The following is a 16,832-nucleotide window of genomic DNA, read 5'->3' on the forward strand; positions in this document are numbered from 1 at the left end:
TAACAGAAGGCGGCACCCAGAGAAACAGATATGATGACACAGGGAGCTGGTAATTACCAGAGAAGGCAAAAATACAGAGCCAGTTGACTGTAAAGTAGGTCATTTGCCATAAAATGATTTCTCCAGCCCTACACCAAAATGTTATTCAAAGCTGGCATTTCTTGTGCAGCTACATGCCCCATTGCCCCACCAGGAGCAGATAAATTGCTGAGCAGAGGCTGCCAGTCCTGTGTGGTTATTGTGTAAGGGAAGCCTGGCCTGGATTGAATTTAGGGAAGAACCACTGGAGGAACAAACCCCATCACAAAAATAAATAAATAAATAAATAAAAAGCACAGATTTACCTCTACCATGAGTAGTTACCAAAGTACCATCACCATGATGCCTTGGTGTGGTTCAGAGACTGAATCGCAGACAAGGAGCCAAATCTGATAGAAGAAGAAGCTGCAAGTGATACTGAAAGGGGATTTTAAGCTACTCTGCGGGGTACATGTTGCAGTTCTCATTAAGCCGAGTGCCTTGGGCCACAATTCTGCCTTAAAGACTAGAGCTGCTGCCAAGTCCTTGCTCTTAAAAAGTGTCGACTGACCATCCCTCCTGCACGGAAGAATAACCCACCGCCAAAGGCTGGATATGAGCAGAAACCCTGGGGTGCTTTCTCTCACCACCCCTTTCTCTGGCCATTTCACCAGCTGAGTCATGCTGGGCTATGTTGTAAGAGTGCAGGGGTCTGCTCCCTGGGTGAAAGCCTCTGTCAGATCTGTTCATGCATTTCTTTGGTTGTTTGGGGCAAGCTTGAAAACCCAAGGGAAGCAAACAGTTGCTTGTATGCCCTGTGCTTTCCCGAAACAAGCACTTCAAGCACTGGTTTGGACTAAAGGCAATGGGGAACAGAATAACATCCCTGAGCATGGTGAGAAAGTTCAGCATCACTGGATTTCCCCTGCAGCTTCACTCAGAAGGCAGCGTGCTCTGAGTGGGAGCCCATCCAACACTCCCAACCAGAACCTCCAGGACAGGAGATGTGGGGTCACAGCTGGGAAAGCGGAGGGAGTTGCGGGGAAGGGGAGCTCATGGGCACGTTGCTGGAGGCAGCCAGTGCTCTCACAGCCAGCCGGTCCACAGAAGAGCTTTGCTGGTTCCTAATTTTCTAACTGATGAAGTTTGGTTTCTGTCCTGATCTACAGGCACCTGCTGAGCACCATGGCTGAATCCTGCATTTTCCCCAATCCAGACTCACTGGGTTAACCCTCAGCTCCGTATTTCCAAAGCCAGCCCAGACCATCAGCACCTGACAAGGAAGCATGTGCTCCATGGCTGGATGGGACCCAGTCCTTAACCTACAAGTGATCCATGAAGCAAAATCTGTCTGTCTACACAGCTTTTTGCAAACGCTTTCACTGGAGCTAACACCAAAGGAAAATAATAATAACCAAAGCAATCTTGATTCCAGAGTTGCTGGCCAACATAGGTTAAACAAGTTTTGATCTCAATCATATGTGAAAGAAGCTAAGACATGCTTGTGTCAGACACTTCATACCACCTCAAATCCTTGTTTGAGGCCAATATGGAACAGTATTAAGGATGATGAAAAAATGGGAAGAGAACAAATTGCCTGTAACTAAACAGAAACCTGGGGAAACTGAAAAATCAGACAAATGCCCTCATGTCTCAGATGTTCAAAGCCCATGGTGGGATCCTGCTGCCTGTTTCACAGCTGGTGTGGGGACACGTTTGAAGACAAGAAGCCTTGTGGAGCTGGTGGCACTGCCAGAACATCACCACTGGGAAGCTCCCACGGGACCAAACCTCCCACCTTCAACCCCGGGGCTCAGAGAGCCGCACTTGCAGCCTGGCAAAGAAGTTTGTATAAACACACTGTGCCCTCTTCCCAGGGGCTGCGTCAGCCCCCAGTTTGATGAATGTGGGGAGGGAGAAGCGGGGATGTTGGCCTCCAGCTGCAGCCTCCTAAAGGTCTTTTCAAATCCACGGCTGCTGGGCTAAACCCATATCAATCACTGCTGGTTTATGCAGGTTAAATGCAGCCACTGAGGCCAAATCCCTGGTCTGCAGCAGATTTGCATCCTGAAAACCAATGCAACCATGAATGAAACAAAGGAAAAGGGGAAAAAAGGCTTAGTGAAAAGCTGAGGGCTTGAGGGAGCAGAGGATGTATATTTGTTGGTGTGTGCAGAAAAGACAGGACTCAGCAGAGAAATGTCTGGCGGGATCCCCTAAGCTTAGTGCAAGTAATTGTTCCCATCATCTTCTAACAAGACACCTGAGGGTTTGGAAGGAAAGCAGTCTGGAGTGTCACTGGGGCTGGTGTGCAGGGATGGTGGAGCTGTTTCCACTGCAGGGAGCTTGGCTTTTGGTCCTTACAAGGGGGAGAAAATCATTCTCTATATGGGCTCAGAAAGATGCATGATATTTCACACTCACACCAATAAAAAGAATTGCCCAAGCAGCTCTGCCCTTTGTGTTTGTGGATGTGTTATTGCTGCAGAACAAAATAAGGTAAATAAAATAAAGTCTTGCATTACCGCATTCATGTCCTTCTTGAAGAGAATTGCTGGGGGTTAGGGATTTACCAGCAGCTCACCGCCGTGATCAAGAAAAACAGCTTCCAGCATTGATTTGAAAATCCTGAGAGGTATTTGATAACTTGTCCGAGGCCCACCCTGGCCCCCTGCACACCTTGAAAGAGAACCATCTGCTTCTTGGGACTTCCACCCCCTGTCATATGGTCCCCACTAAGTGCCTGTCCCCGGGCACAGCCGGGGACCCGCGCTGATAAAAAGGAGAGGGGTGGGAGCCCAGCTGGGGCAGCAAGCCTGCCTGGCCATGGGGACAGGAGAGATGAAAGGCACTTGTATTTTCCCAGGTGATCCCAATAGCATCTCAAAGCTCCAGCTTTCTTGCTCCGGCTTTAGCCCCAATCCAAACAAACCGGTGCCGGTTTGAATACGCCGAGGGCTGGCTGATTTGCGCCTCTTGTTGTGTTTTCACAGTTAGCAGCCGACTGGAATTCAAAGAGGAAAGGAAAAGAAAATAGTCAGAGCGGATTGATAAGATTCCTGATGGGAAACATAGGGCTTGGGTCCCAGCCAGGCCCGGGGAGGCAGGGCTCAAGAACATCAAAGTGAAGAGCGAGGGGAGCCGTCCCAGCAGGAGCCAGCGAGATAGCCACTCTCTTGCCCTTTACTCCTGTGAATAAGGGCGCATTTGGGGACATTGGGACCCCTGGGGCTAGAGGATCATCTGGCAGCCCCCAGGTAAGCAGCAAAGGGGGCTGTAGCAGCAAGCCCGAGGTCAGGAGGAGCTTCCCACTGGAGCACGCTGCTCCCTGTGCATCCATGAGGGCATTTCTTCTGCTTGCCCACAGGGTGCTGAGCACTGGAGAAAAGGGACTTGGGGACACCTGCTGTGCCCTTTGTGTTGTTTCTAGCTGTGTGGGTGGGAGACCATGTCCATGAGCACCAGGAGCTGCTCTCCCCATCATGGGAGAGAAATCCAGCAGTATCCCCAGCCCACTCCACAGCTGGGTGATTAGTTTTTCTATGTCAGATGTAAGGAAAGGCTTATGTGCTCAAAAACTTGTCTCATCCTCCACCCCCCTACACACAGTTACATGATCTGAGCAAAATCCAGGCTTCGGTGGCAAAGCTCACCTCAATCACAGCCTGCAGGAGCAGGATCAAAGAGGGATTAAGCAGGGGAGAGCGGCCGCAGGATGCTGGGGGCACCGGTGCTCAGGCACCCACTGGGTGCCTGGGGAGGACAGGGTGCCAGGACGGACAGACAGATGGACAGAAAAGGGACAGGGAGCAGGATAATGCTCTCTGAAGTCAGCCTCCTGTGATAGCCCTGCTGCGTGTCCCATCCCTGCGGTGCCACATCCCGTGCTGGCTGCAGGGATGGGGGGCTGCTGATCCATGGGATTAGTGTCTGGAAATCCCCGCAGGGGTTTTGGCTGATGGCATTCACTCTGATAAAGTGCTAATAAAGGGGCCTGCTGGGCAAACGGGATATTACCATCTCCTGTTCTGGCTGCAGTTTGGACCGGCCTCGGTAGCATCTGTAGGATGGGAATTTCTGCTCGTGTCCTTGCTCGTCCCTGTCTGACCTAGACAGACCTGGTTTGGGCAGGAGGGGGATTGAAAGCACGGCTTAAGTCTCTTAATCCTAGAGTTCCATGAGTTGCTAATGGAAGAACGTTCTCAGAAAATTGGAAAAGCTGAACCAAATCTACCTCAGGGGGGCTAAAAACAGAGGGGAGCAAAAAGCGTCCATGTTAAAACCAAAAACATTGTGTGGCTCTTAAGCCCAGCTTTGTTTCCGTGGGATGTTGTAGGGCTGCAGTCCCACGCACAGGTCTGGCACTGCAGCTCTCCCCATGGGGAGCAGCCTCTCACTGTCCGGACTGTGGCTGTGCCCAGCTGATAACAAGTCTGAGCCCCGCAGACCCACGAGCTCTGTACAGGGATGGCTGAGAATCTGCAGCTTTAGTCTAAATAGGAAGGAAAAATGGGCACCAAGCTGCAGGCTCACAGGCGACAGGGCTGCTTCAGCCTGAACCCCAGCCCCTGCCCACTGCAGGGCATCTGGTCATGCAGCTCTGCTCAGGGAATGATGTTGTTTGGGGAGAAAACCTCACTGAGGAGGAAAAAAAATAAAAAATAAAAATAAATAAAAAGCAGGGTTTGGTCACCTGGCTGATCTCTGCAATCCACTAGCAAGACAGAAAGGTCAGGAGCCGCAGCTGGAAAGACAGTCTTCTGGAGTGTTAATATAGCTGTGAAACCGCAGCCTAGGGGGAAGTGTCCTTTCATCCATCGAGAACCGGGGACATCTCTGCTCGGCACTGGTGAGGGGTGGAGGTTTCTGGCGTGTCCTCATGAGGCAGCCTGTCCCCAGCTTGATCCCCAGTCCGTCTGCATGGAGACAGCCAGGGATGTGTGCCACCCACGGCAAAGCAGCGTGTTTCAGATCATGCCTATTAAAAAGATAAGCAGTACAACATGGAAAACAATTAAAAAATGACAATGACAGATGAGTTCATTCCACCCTGGGTGGAAACGCCGCTCGCCCTTCACGGGGCCAGCGTCTGCCCTGGGGACCTGGCCTCCCGTTCCCCACCCACTCCTGCTGTTCTCCCTTGTCCATCCCATAACCCCAAATGGGACAGCAAGCCTGTGTTCAGGAGCCACCAGCATGGGCTGTCAGCACAGGGCAGCGTTGTTTTGACTTTATTCACAGGGAACACAAATGTGATCTGTGCATGCAGCCACCCAGGAAAGCATCCCGCTTTGTTTCCTAAAAAGCAGCATCCTCCTGAACCCAGCCTGATTGCGAGCATTGTTCCAAATCATGAGCCACCCCATATCTAGCCATTTGCAACAAAATAAGTCCTCTCCCTTTCCCTGCCCTGTAAATATTCCTGATATGTTGTTTCAATGTCAAACTTCCCAGAGCCATTGCCCTCCCTAGCACCAGACTCAGTGGCGACGTGCAGGGCAGCCCGAGCCAGAGCCTCCTGCCACAGTCAGCAAACGAGCATGTTTTATATTAGGCACATTAAGAGGGAACAGTCCTATTGCAAGGAATATTAAATTAAAGGAAAACAGCCAGGAGAAGGATTCAACCCTGGCTATGCACAGAGGAACAGAGGACCAACCCTACATTTGAAGCATGTGGCAGCGCATTGTAATTTCCTCGGTCTATTTGAGCTGTCTAAAGTTACAGACACAGTTATGGTTGTGCTTCACAACTCCAGGGACAGACGGCAAGTTCACTCTTATGTTATCTCCTCCACCACTCGGGGCAGTCGTGTTGTGCCATAAAGCCCTTTACCCCGTGATGGTAAAAAGGGAAACCCTCTGTGCTCCCAGACGGAGCTCAAAGGAGCAGCACAGCTGCCGAGGGCTGCGGGGTTTCTTGCCTATGGCACAGCATCAGGATTGCAAACCTTGTTCCCACACCCCAATAAATCAACAAACCTGCCCTGCCTCCTCACCTGGGCAGACCCTGTGGCAGCATCGCAGCTGCTCTCCTGCCCCAGCTAATCTCCCCCAGCCTCACAGACCTCTCACAAGGAGGCACGCACATTTTTTCCTCCCCTCCGTGTCCTTCCAACCTCCTGTCAGCCCAGAGCACTTGAAAAAAACGTGAGATACCCCAGCCAGGATTTACAAATACCAACATAAAATGCAAAGCCACCAGCCCTTCTACCCCGTTGCCTTGCCCTGAGGGATGGTTCAGCCACAAGCAATGCTCGGGGCTTGTGCAGTCTCTCAGGGTGTGAGGGGCAAGACCCATTGGCAGCGGCGAGGAAAGCAAAAAGCTGAAAGTAACACTGGGAAAAATGAGGAGAACAATGTTTTCAGCATGGTGCAAAACTGAGCCCATGGAAGGAGTGGAGTCTCTGGCAGAACAAGCTGCACAAGAGACATTGCTCACTGCATCCAGCATGTGGGTTTCCAGGTGAAAACTTCCAGGGTGCACGGTCCCTACGGGCAAAAACCATGGGCATTTCAATGGACAAAGTAGGGAATATATTGCAAATTAAAATTGCTCTTCAATACTTCCTAAATCCTGCCAGCTGACATGGGGAAGGGGATGGTGATAAGGTGGGCAGTGCCTGGATCCTATTGGGGGTGATCTCTGGTGGTGCAGCAGGGGCAGCCTCAGGAGATGCTGCCCTGCAGCCAAGCACCAGTAGTGGCCCTCTGCTCTTAGATTTCCTGCCTGAAAAACTGAATGAATTTGTGAAAAGAGCTTAAGCAAAGTTATTTGTGTGTGGGACAGGAGAAACACAGTTACTGTCAATCAGCTGAAGGGTGGTGTCTGGTGAAGACAGAACAATACAGCAGCACTTGATCCGGTGGCCATTCCCTAAATGCAGCATCGGTGCTTAGGGACGTGATTTAGTGGTGACATTGGTGATAGGGTGACGGTTGGACAAGATGATCTTGAAGGTCTTTTCCAACCTTAATGATTCTACGATTCTAAAGCAGACGCTAGCACTGCTGGAGCCCTTCTGCCTGCTTCTGTCTGCGTATGGACCTTTTATACGAGGTCCATTCTGTAAATGTAACACAGGTCTGTACACGAGGCCCCATAGCTTTGTTTATCCCAGGATGACTCTACAGAGCTGAGGTCAAGGAAAGCTCTGAACAACTTTTGTGCTGCGTATTCGTGGAGGACAGAGCAGAACGACTCATCTGGAGCCTGTCCGGGTCCAAGGTGGGCCCAGGGCTGCAGCAGCTGGACCAAAACCCCAACTACTGAAAGGCTCAGCAACGCTGGACAGAGTTTGTCTCCTTGTAATGACAAAGACAGAGGGAAACTTCAGATCCTCCTCCAAATCCGTATTTTTCCAAAACTCAAGCATGTTCAAATCCAAGGGGCTGGCTTGGCCTTTCCTCTGCTGCTAACAGCATTCAGTGTGAAACGTACAGCATGCCGGAGAGCACTAATGCCTTGCAGACCTGTGTTGTGTCATTCCAGTGTTATTTATACAAAACTATTTAAAAACACAGGGTAAAACTTGCAGAAGCATCTATGTGGAAGATTCATTTTATCTAATTTTATCCACCTATAAACAGCAAGCCTTAAACTAGACACCCAACGTAAGGATGACTGTAGTCTTCAAGGCTCTTCTGCAGTCAAAAAGCAGAGACCAACATGTCTAGGAGGTAATGTGGCTCTCATAACCAGGACGCCCGTCCTGGGAAGAGGAAAATCATGTTCTAGAGCTGCATCTCTCTCAACCAGCCACACAAAATAGCTTCTGCTAAACACTTGGCTGTTAGCTGGGTTGATCAGGTAAGATGAATCGTGCTGATATGACTAAAGAACCTAGTTCCCATTTCCAGCACTGACCTAGGCACTCCCAGCTGGGTTGTTACACACCTAAAAATGCTGACAATGATTTATAGAAGTGCCCACAGGCTGTTGCAGTCAATGATACTTCTGAAGGCTTCTCCCCTTTTATTTTTCAGGAAAGATTTGCACACAGGTCTGCATGTAGCTCCTTCACCCACAGCAAGAATTAAGCTCTTTGGGGCAGAGCCATTGGTCTAATTCATCTGAGCAATGCAGGACACACCATCTCCCACGTCTGGACTTCGAACAATACCGTAATGCCAAGAACAGGAAAGAAAGCACAAGCCTCCCAGCTGGGAATTGAGACCTCAGTGCTGTGCATTTGTCACTCCCTTTCAGTCACATCTCCCCTTATCTGTACATGCCTGAGGAAATTCTTGGCTGGGAGCGGGCAGGACCCTGTCTCTTGACTTGCCTCCAGGTCTTCATGCCTGCTCCAGAAGCTTTCATGGAGTTCCTCACCCTCCACAGGATGAGCAGTGCTGCCCTTGGCAGAAATGAGCTGAAAATGCCGCGAAGGCAGCAAACCAGGCAAACGCCACAATGGTGCCTGGTGCCGTGCAACAGCTCCTAATACCTGGCCTCGTTAGCACCAAAGACCACACGCTCTGAGGCAGGCCGTCTGCCTTTCATTAGGTCTGGGATTATGCTGAGAGAGCCTCGTTAGATCTCCAGCGTCGCCAGATCGAGCCGGCCAGCCCGCAGCAGCGAAAGTGTCCTCTCCATCTGCAGGACGGCTGCGCGAGCCAGAGAGGCTGCGGGGGATCCACGGTGGCCTGACAGTAGTTTCCTCTGTCAGCAAAATCCCAAGGAAAAAAAAAAATAAGAAAAAATAAGAAGAAAGCTGCAGGGGGAGCAAACATAGCAACAAGCAGGATAATCAGCTGCAATTCAAAGCAGGGAGGATATCTGCTTATTCCCCTGATTTACCCGCTGCAGCTCAGAGCTTTCCGCTTTGCAACTCCCACCCCGATGCTCAATGGGTAAATAAATGCTCCCAGAAATGAGCTGCAAAATATTAGTCACTGCTAAACGCTCTTGTTTTCTGCGAGCTCTTTTCACAGCAAAAGCTGAAATTACCGTTATTGAGATAATTGCCTCGCTGTAGACTGTTTAGTCTGTCATCTGCAAAACGAAGAATGGCCAAAGGAGCGGAATCTGCTCCCTGCCCCACCTGTGTGCTGGGGGGGAGCCTTCCTGGCCGTGTGGCTTCCCAAAAAAGCTGTCAGTGTCCCTACAAGAGACTGCTTTCAGCACTCTCACGCTGCTCCCTTCCCGCAGCCCCAAAGGAAGTACGAAGTGTGAATTATCACAAACCAAAGAAAAATCTCATTTTAAAGGCAACACATTTGGGGGAAAGGGAGAGAAATAATAATCAAGGGGCGCAGCTTGAAAATGGCTTTGAAGGGCCAGGGTGCGTGCGATAGCAGAACATTTCTGCCTCCCCGTCGGAGCAGGGAGGGAGGGAGCAGCCGAAGGTCAGCGCTGAGCTGAGGAGCAGACGCAGCCAGAGCACTTTGTACTTGAAACAAGGCTTGGCAAACCTTTGGGAAATCAAGATTTTTGTCAGGCTTTGCAAACTATTTTTGTCCCTGTTGTTGCTGGGTATTTGGAGACAAAATAATAGAGGCCGAGGGGAGAGGGGCTGCTGTAATTTAACCCCAGGACCTACGTCCTCTCCGAGGCTCAGATGGATGGATGACCTGCAGATATTGCTTGCTGGCTCGTACACTGCGTGACATAGCATCCACTGCTTCCCATTTCCTCTCTGCTTTTTGTTTGTTTTTAAGATGGTCTCCCTAGGCTGTGTTTTCACTCTTTTTCCTCTATTTCAAAGGTTTTCACTCTGTTGGATCTTTTCTCTCTGCTCTGAAGAGCTGTAATGTACTGAGAAGGAGCCGAACGCACAGGAGCTGTCTGAGCTATCTGAAACAATCTGGAAATCCTCCCATCTAGACATGCTGCTTTCAGATGTCTGCTCCTCAGGCTTGTCCCAGGCTTGTTTTGCACCCATCCTGTGGGGCAGTGCGGTTTGTACCACGGTCCCCAATCCCACCACAGTCACAGCAAGGCAGGATGGGCTAAATACTTTGAAGACCTGGTGGTGGTAACCTAAGAGGAGATAGGTACCAAGTGGCTGTGCATGTGGCACCAGCACGAGCCTGGTGTCTTCTCCGACTGCTTCAAGGGCTGGTGGCATTGCTCAAAACGCCCTTGTGTTTCACGCTTGCAGTTCTACAAGCTCTGATCTCCTAGGACCAGGTAGGAGTGGTTTCACCTGGTGCCACTTGTCCCTTTTTCTGCCCTTTTGCCTGAGGACACTGAGTAGGGGCAGGCAGCAGTGAACAGGGAGGTGCTGAGCTCCTGCAGACCCTGGGTTAAAAATAAAGGCAACCAGGAGATCTCACGGCAATGTGCATCCACTTCTTCCAGACCGTCTCCTCTGCTGGCTTGGCATTCCCCATAAGAGCTGCTCATCATTAACCAGAGATGGATAACTAGTCCCTTTTTTTTTTTTCATTCCTTTTTAATGCATTGCACAAACATGGTCTGGAGAACATTTTCTGCAGCTGCCTGGGTGTCACCGATCTATTTTCTCAGGGCCCTGCAAAACAATGGGGGCTGGTGTTTGCTGTCAGAGGCCAGGGCGCAGCTCTCCACGCCATCTGCTCGGGGCTGTGGGACAGTCACGCTCTCCTCCTCCTGCCTGGCACTTGCTCGGTGGCTCGGAAAGCAGAGCCAGAAGGGGCGGCTGCGATCTCCCTGTGGTGGGCAGGGGGTAAGGGCTCCTTCCAGACCCCCACGCAATGGGGAGGTGGGCCACGGGAGCCTCCTGGGAAGCTGTGATGACTTGGTGGTGGCCAGGACGTGCCAGCACCCACCGGGGGCAGCTTTGTAAGACACAGACAGCCAACACGAGGATTCATCAGGAAGCTAATAAAATAATCAATGCTGGGGAGAACGCCCTTAAGTAATTGATAACAAGGGTCCTCCAGGTGACAGCTGGCCCTGACAAGTAATAATCGCCTGGCCGAGAGAAAATTGCCGCAGTGCAGATCACTGTCAAAGATGTCTGCTGTGTGTGATGGATATCACTGGTACGTCTCTCTCCATCTCCTGCTTCCCCAACAGGGAGCGCATCCACTCTATTGGAAACCCTGCCTGCTCCCCAATTACATCTACGGCAACTAGATAATTTCAGAGATTGCTCCCCAGCCACTACCTACCCTGAGCTCTGCAAACAAAAGTAATGATCTCCGCTCCTTGTTTTATTACGGGTCTGCTGAGCTCAGAGACCTCAAAATGCCACCTTGCAAATATTAATTCGCGATGCTTCACGTTTCCTCTGGTGTCAAGGAAACATTCACTGCCATTTGCAGCTGATCATAGAAACAGAGGCTGTTCTTCACTATTGTTCTCATAAAAAGTGCTCAGAAAAAAAAAGTTAGCTAGGTCACATGCTGCATTCATTGTAAATGTTGTCTTTATTTTGTAAAAGTGTAATCATTCCCTCATATTTTCATGCCCACTATAAATCAGCTCTGTTTGAAAATTAGACAAAAGCCTTCACATTGGTTTCACCTCTGGGCTTTTCTTTTGTTTATCCACAGGTCTAGATAAACCACCGATAGCAATGAAGGTTAAACACAACAAACCAGAGCAAAGTAGTTCACCTGTTTAAATTAATTTACCCCCGAATGCTGTTTGTGGCTCCCACAGCTGCAGGGCACCCCTGCACAGTAACCTTCAGTCTCTGCACTGCACCTGCCTATATCCAACACCTTGGGCGACCCTGACCCTAAAGATTTAACCCAAATTGCGAGGGCAAAGGGGGCAATTTCACCCTTAGCAGAAACATCTGGAATGCATCAATCTGCCAGCGGTCCCCTCGCACACTTAGCCCAAGGTGCTACACGTGAGCACAGAGTTAGGGACCGGCTCAAAAAAAAGCACCTAAACTTCAGCTTAATTTTAAGTTAACTTTGTGTCAAATATTGTGCCAAGGAGGGGTGGGTGCTTGCATGCCCTGCTAATAAAAACCATGTGTGTGCAGGCAGTCAGACAGGCCCATGACTTTCTTATTTTTCTGGCCTCTTGTCAATCATGTGTTCCTCCCTCTGCAAATTCCCCAGTGGCAAAGCCAGCACCCAAAACACACACACGTCCTCCAGCCACTTATTTATGGTGCTAAGGCTCTAAATTGGTACTTCGTAAATCTCCTTTGCAAGGGAGCTGGGTTAGCATTGCCAATATCATAATACAGCCTAATCATTTCTCAGTTCTCCCCTTCACACTATTATTCCTCGTCTAACAGCTCCGGCTTTTGGCACTGAATACTAATGCCACGGGCTCATCAGTATGCTGGAAGGCTGCGCGTGCATCTCAGCCATGCACGCTGATAGCATGAAATCCATGGAGGGAGTAATGGAAATTCACACGCATCTCCATAGCCCCATTAGCATACTGCACAGCCTCTTACCTATCGCTGGCATAAACTGCTGGCCCCAGATGTCCCGTGGACTTGGCTCATCACCACAGACACAGCCAAGTCTCCTTTGTGAAATGCAAGGGAGCTGCCCAGGAAAAAGATGTCCTTCCTAAGCTGGCTCTACCTTTGCTGTTTTTTATGCAAACCTTTAACTTACACGGTTTCTGCTGCTGTAGCACTGAAAGCGTGACCTTGAGCAAAAATGCTTTGCTGTTCTGAAGGGACCTAGCAAGCTCCTGAAAGCACAGAAAGCCACGGAGGGAACTACGGGAGACCTGTAGCTCTCAGAGGATGTGGATGGGATACAAAGCAAGGCAGCAACCACCTCTGAACTGGTGGGATCCACCACTCACTCCTCCAAGAATGGCATTTGTCTCAGTTGCATGTTTTTTATTTCTGTGTTGCCATACCTTGTGGCATCTCCAGCAAAAGGGCTGTGCTGTGAACAGGGGAGAAGGTGACACCCATCAGGGTGTCAGCTCCAGCCAGGAGCTCTGGGGCTGGCAGGGTGGAGAGGCAGCCTTGGGCCTGTAAGAAAGGACACTTGCATCCCAAATGAGAAAAGCTGGGAGGGAAACAAAGTCCTTGAGAGGGAAAAAGATGTGCCTAAATTCACCCAGCAAGGTAGCGGCAGCACCGAGAATGGGTCCAGCTCCCAGCCCTGGGCTCAGCTCCCTCCTGACCTGCAAGCTTCACCTCTCATTTCAAGGGCAGTCAGAAAAGAAACCAAATGTGTGTTGGTGTCAGAAATCAAACACATGAGACTAGTTAGCCGTCTCCTTATTATATTGCTCTGTAATAAGGGTCTGCTCCAGAGTCGGGGCTCTCTCTTTTCATCCATCCAGACAATGTACCCACTGTTATTCCCTCTGACTCCCGAGTTGCATGACCCAGCGATGAAAAATGGTTCTGATTCATTTACATTAAAGATGTGGATATTTTAAGGAGCATAGAAGACCTTCTCTCATGATTGTTAAATGTCCGCAGTGAAGCACACAGAATATAAGCCACTGGGTCATGAAATTTAGCATTTCTTTCATTCTTATCTCCTTTTTCCAGCTTGCCAGAACACTGCAAGCCATCATATTGATATATAACAGCAAAATCTCCCTCTCAGAATGGAGAAAAATATTCACCTTTAAACAATATTGGCCTTTGCCAGTGAAATGCACGGCTCCAACTGCAGGACACACAACACGGGTTATTACAAATGTTAAATACGAGCAACCAAAGGCTGACAAGAAAGCACAGCCACAAGCATCATCTCAGTAATTTGCAGCAAACTGTGTGCTGCCATAGGGAAGTGAATGTAGCAGGCATGTGGATGCAGAGATCTAAGTTTTCCGGGCAAGCTGAAATAAAATCAAATAGGAGGCAGAAAAGAGGTTGTTCTGCTACCAGACTTCAGACTCAGTTCCTCAATTAGCTTTCTGATGAAGCATTGCCTTTACTTTGAACCCACTCCTGGGGGAACCAGCATACAACTGATGTATTTGATGTGCAGACTGCTCTCACATGCTAGAAATGCCTATTTACACACAGGGCACATCAGAGAAAAATAATTACTGTCTCAGCCCCCTGCTCCCATCCTGCCAGCTCTCCCCTGCCTCTCATTCATTGTGCAAAGCCCTTGCCTCACTTTTCCTGCCCTAAGCACAAGTGCTATGGCACAAGTACAGTGAGGACCAAGGGATTTCTCCCCTCCAACCCACATGCATATCCCACAGATCCCAGCAAAAACAGGCATCTGGTCTTGAAAATCAATGGCAGGCACTGACATGCCCTTCAGGACATGTTTCCAGCTGGTGGCAGAGCCAGCGGCTGCAGGAGGCACAGCAAATCACAGCAGCCCAGGGAGCTGCCCCCAGCCTGGGACATAAGGGACCTCAGGGACCCATTACCAAGACCTATTAGATATAACATCCATGCACGGAGCGATCAGCCATGTGCTCTGCCAACCATCACACACTGCAGTCTATCTTTATAAATTAGCCTCTATTTCCCGTTTTGTAAGGGAAGAGGAGGAGGTGAAGAGTCCCTAGCCCATTCCCACAACTCAGAGAAGAAATCCTGTATTATTAATACAGTAATCTGTCAAGCTGCCTGCTCTGCAAGAAATGCACTCCTTTTAACACAGAAATCCATCCCTTCCTATGGAAATGAAACAAATGTAATCACCACTAAGTATCGCTAGTCCTTCTTGGCTTTTGTATCTGGGGCCCTGCACGTCTTGATATTCTTCATAGATTTTCAGTGCTGACCAAAAGTTCAACTCACTGCAAGTGAAATTTCTGGAGGAAGCAGGGAGTGTCCCATCTGAAAGCTATAAAGAGCTCCATGAAAAACAACAGAAAACACTCATACGTCTGCAACAGATTTATTTGTTGGATTAAGAAAGTCTTCCCTAAAGTTGCATTTTATGTCCCAAACTCAGGAAAGCATCCGCAATCAGGCTATCACTCAAACACATGATTAATTTTAGAGCAGACATGCCAAACACACGGTCTGTTGGCCAGACCCAACCTGCACAATACATTCACCATGCGCTCTGCGTCATATTCAGATTCTCCAAAACTATATTTGCATCCTATAAATCATTGTTCTTGTATTTCTGATGCAACCAGTGCAGCAGCATCTGTCTGGCTGTGTGGACGACCAGCAATGACTCTAAAGGGCAAACACCAAAGACCACTTCCTTCAGATGGAAGCAAGAAGTCATTCTTCCCATGCTATGCAGTGAATCTTAATCAGCGCTCCCAAATTCCTGCTTTGCCCCTGGTTATCCTCTCCAGACCTGCATCCTTTGGATCTCAAAGGGGGGATCTTGCTCCTACCAATCACTCTGGGCTTCTCAAAGTGTCCTGCAAGCACCCCAGTCCATGCACCGTGCTCACAGGGGAGTTTGGCTGGAAATGCTCCATCTGCAGCATAGCTCAAAATTCATTCCTGAAAGATGACCCCCCACCAAAAAAAAAAAAAAAAAAAAAAAAAAAAAAGAATTTAACCAGCTATCTAAAAAAAAAAATGGGAGGAATGCAGAGAATGAATCCACCAACATGAAAACCCAGGAAGCTACCTTTTAGCCACCAAGAGAATCTCGCTGATAGACTTGATTTTTCTCACCCCAGCCGGGAGTAATGTTTTCTTTCTTTTTTTTTTTTTTTTTTTTCCATTTGCTGAATGTGTTCATTCTACGGAGGATTTTTTTCTTTTTTTTCTTTTCTTTTTTTTTTAAATAAGACAACAGACATTCATGGCTCCCAGCTGTCAAAAGCCACAAAATGCCTGAGGCTGTCTGTCTTCTTGCAAATGCTGAAGCTGTTTTCCTGTAGACTATGTTCTCATTAATCAAGCTTCAGACTCAGCTTAGTCTATATCATTGCCCATAAGCCAAGGGAGACACTTTAGGGTCATACTGAAATGCAGAATCTCTGAACCTACCACAGGATTGTCAAAAGCAAATGTATCAGCTGGGTTCTTCTCCCACTGAAATCAGTAGGTTTTTCTTTTGATGTGGCTCAATTCAAAGGCAACATCGAGGATCTAGGAATAGAGGTAATCTCTACAAATTGGTGGACTGTATCCTTGAACATCACCCAGAAAAAACATAGCTCCAGACCCAAAATTAAATAGCGTTTAATTTCCACTGGACCACTAGATGTGGGCCTGGCTGGTGACTGGCGGTGACCCCCAAGCTGCTGTTGCTCAAGTCCAGAGATCAAGAAGGGCCCCAAGATGTGTATGTCTGCAGGGTGGGAGGAGGAAGAATGGCACATTCACCATTTGCTTCTGGAAAAACATTCCCATGTCTGGGGTTCTCACTTCAAAAAGAAAGTTGAAAAACTGTAAACAGTTCAGGAAAGTATTCTAATAGGGGGGAAAACTTACCCTGAGTGACAGATTAGAAAGTCGATCTGTTCCACTGAAGCAAGGCACAGTTCAAGGGTGCCGATGCTGAGGTCTATAGGAATTGCATTTCCAGTTATCAGAGCAGCAAAGACACCATGTGGGTGCAGGCTTGGGCTAAAGATGTTCAACCTGGAAATGGGGAGCTGCATCAACCAGCCGGCAGACCCTCCAGCAGGTGGAAGGGCCTGGCAGGCACTGCCATGCTCCGCAGGGCCGGGCAGAGGTGGTGCGGCTCGGGCACGCGCCGTGCCCACAAAACCTCCATCTTGCTCCCGGCCATGGGGATTTAACAAGTTAAAACCAAGGCCAGCGGAGAGCAAGCGGTGACGTGACCCGCTGGCTCCACAGCATCGCTCCCGGGCCCAACCTGGCCGACGCGGGCTGGAGCAATTGGGCGTAATTGCCCCTTTTTGGCATTCTGGCCTCGGGAGAAGCCGCAGTGGGGCCTCCCAGGCCTCCGGCGGCAGCAGAGGCCCTGCCCTCGCAGGCTGCTTGCGAGGCCCGTCTCGGCCTGCGCGAAGGCTTTGCCTTTGCTCGGGTAATGAGA

At 49.4% G+C, this 16,832-nt stretch overlaps 1 protein-coding gene across 1 annotated transcript in view; it reads right to left on the reverse strand.

Annotated features, from left to right (window-relative positions):
• Positions 1 to 16,832, reverse strand: part of LOC308195268 (uncharacterized protein) — a 74,443-nt gene that overhangs the window by 18,672 nt on the left and 38,939 nt on the right. The window contains exons 7-8 of the mRNA XM_080592360.1: positions 4,712 to 4,996; positions 2,544 to 3,022 (exon numbers count right to left, since the gene is read on the reverse strand). The gene's annotated coding sequence lies outside the window, so the exon portion shown is untranslated. The remainder of the gene's footprint in view (positions 1 to 2,543; positions 3,023 to 4,711; positions 4,997 to 16,832) is intronic.

The sequence above is a fragment of the Anser brachyrhynchus genome, assembly GCF_964034855.1.
Source record: "Anser brachyrhynchus genome assembly, chromosome: 5".
Taxonomy (NCBI): domain Eukaryota; kingdom Metazoa; phylum Chordata; class Aves; order Anseriformes; family Anatidae; genus Anser; species Anser brachyrhynchus.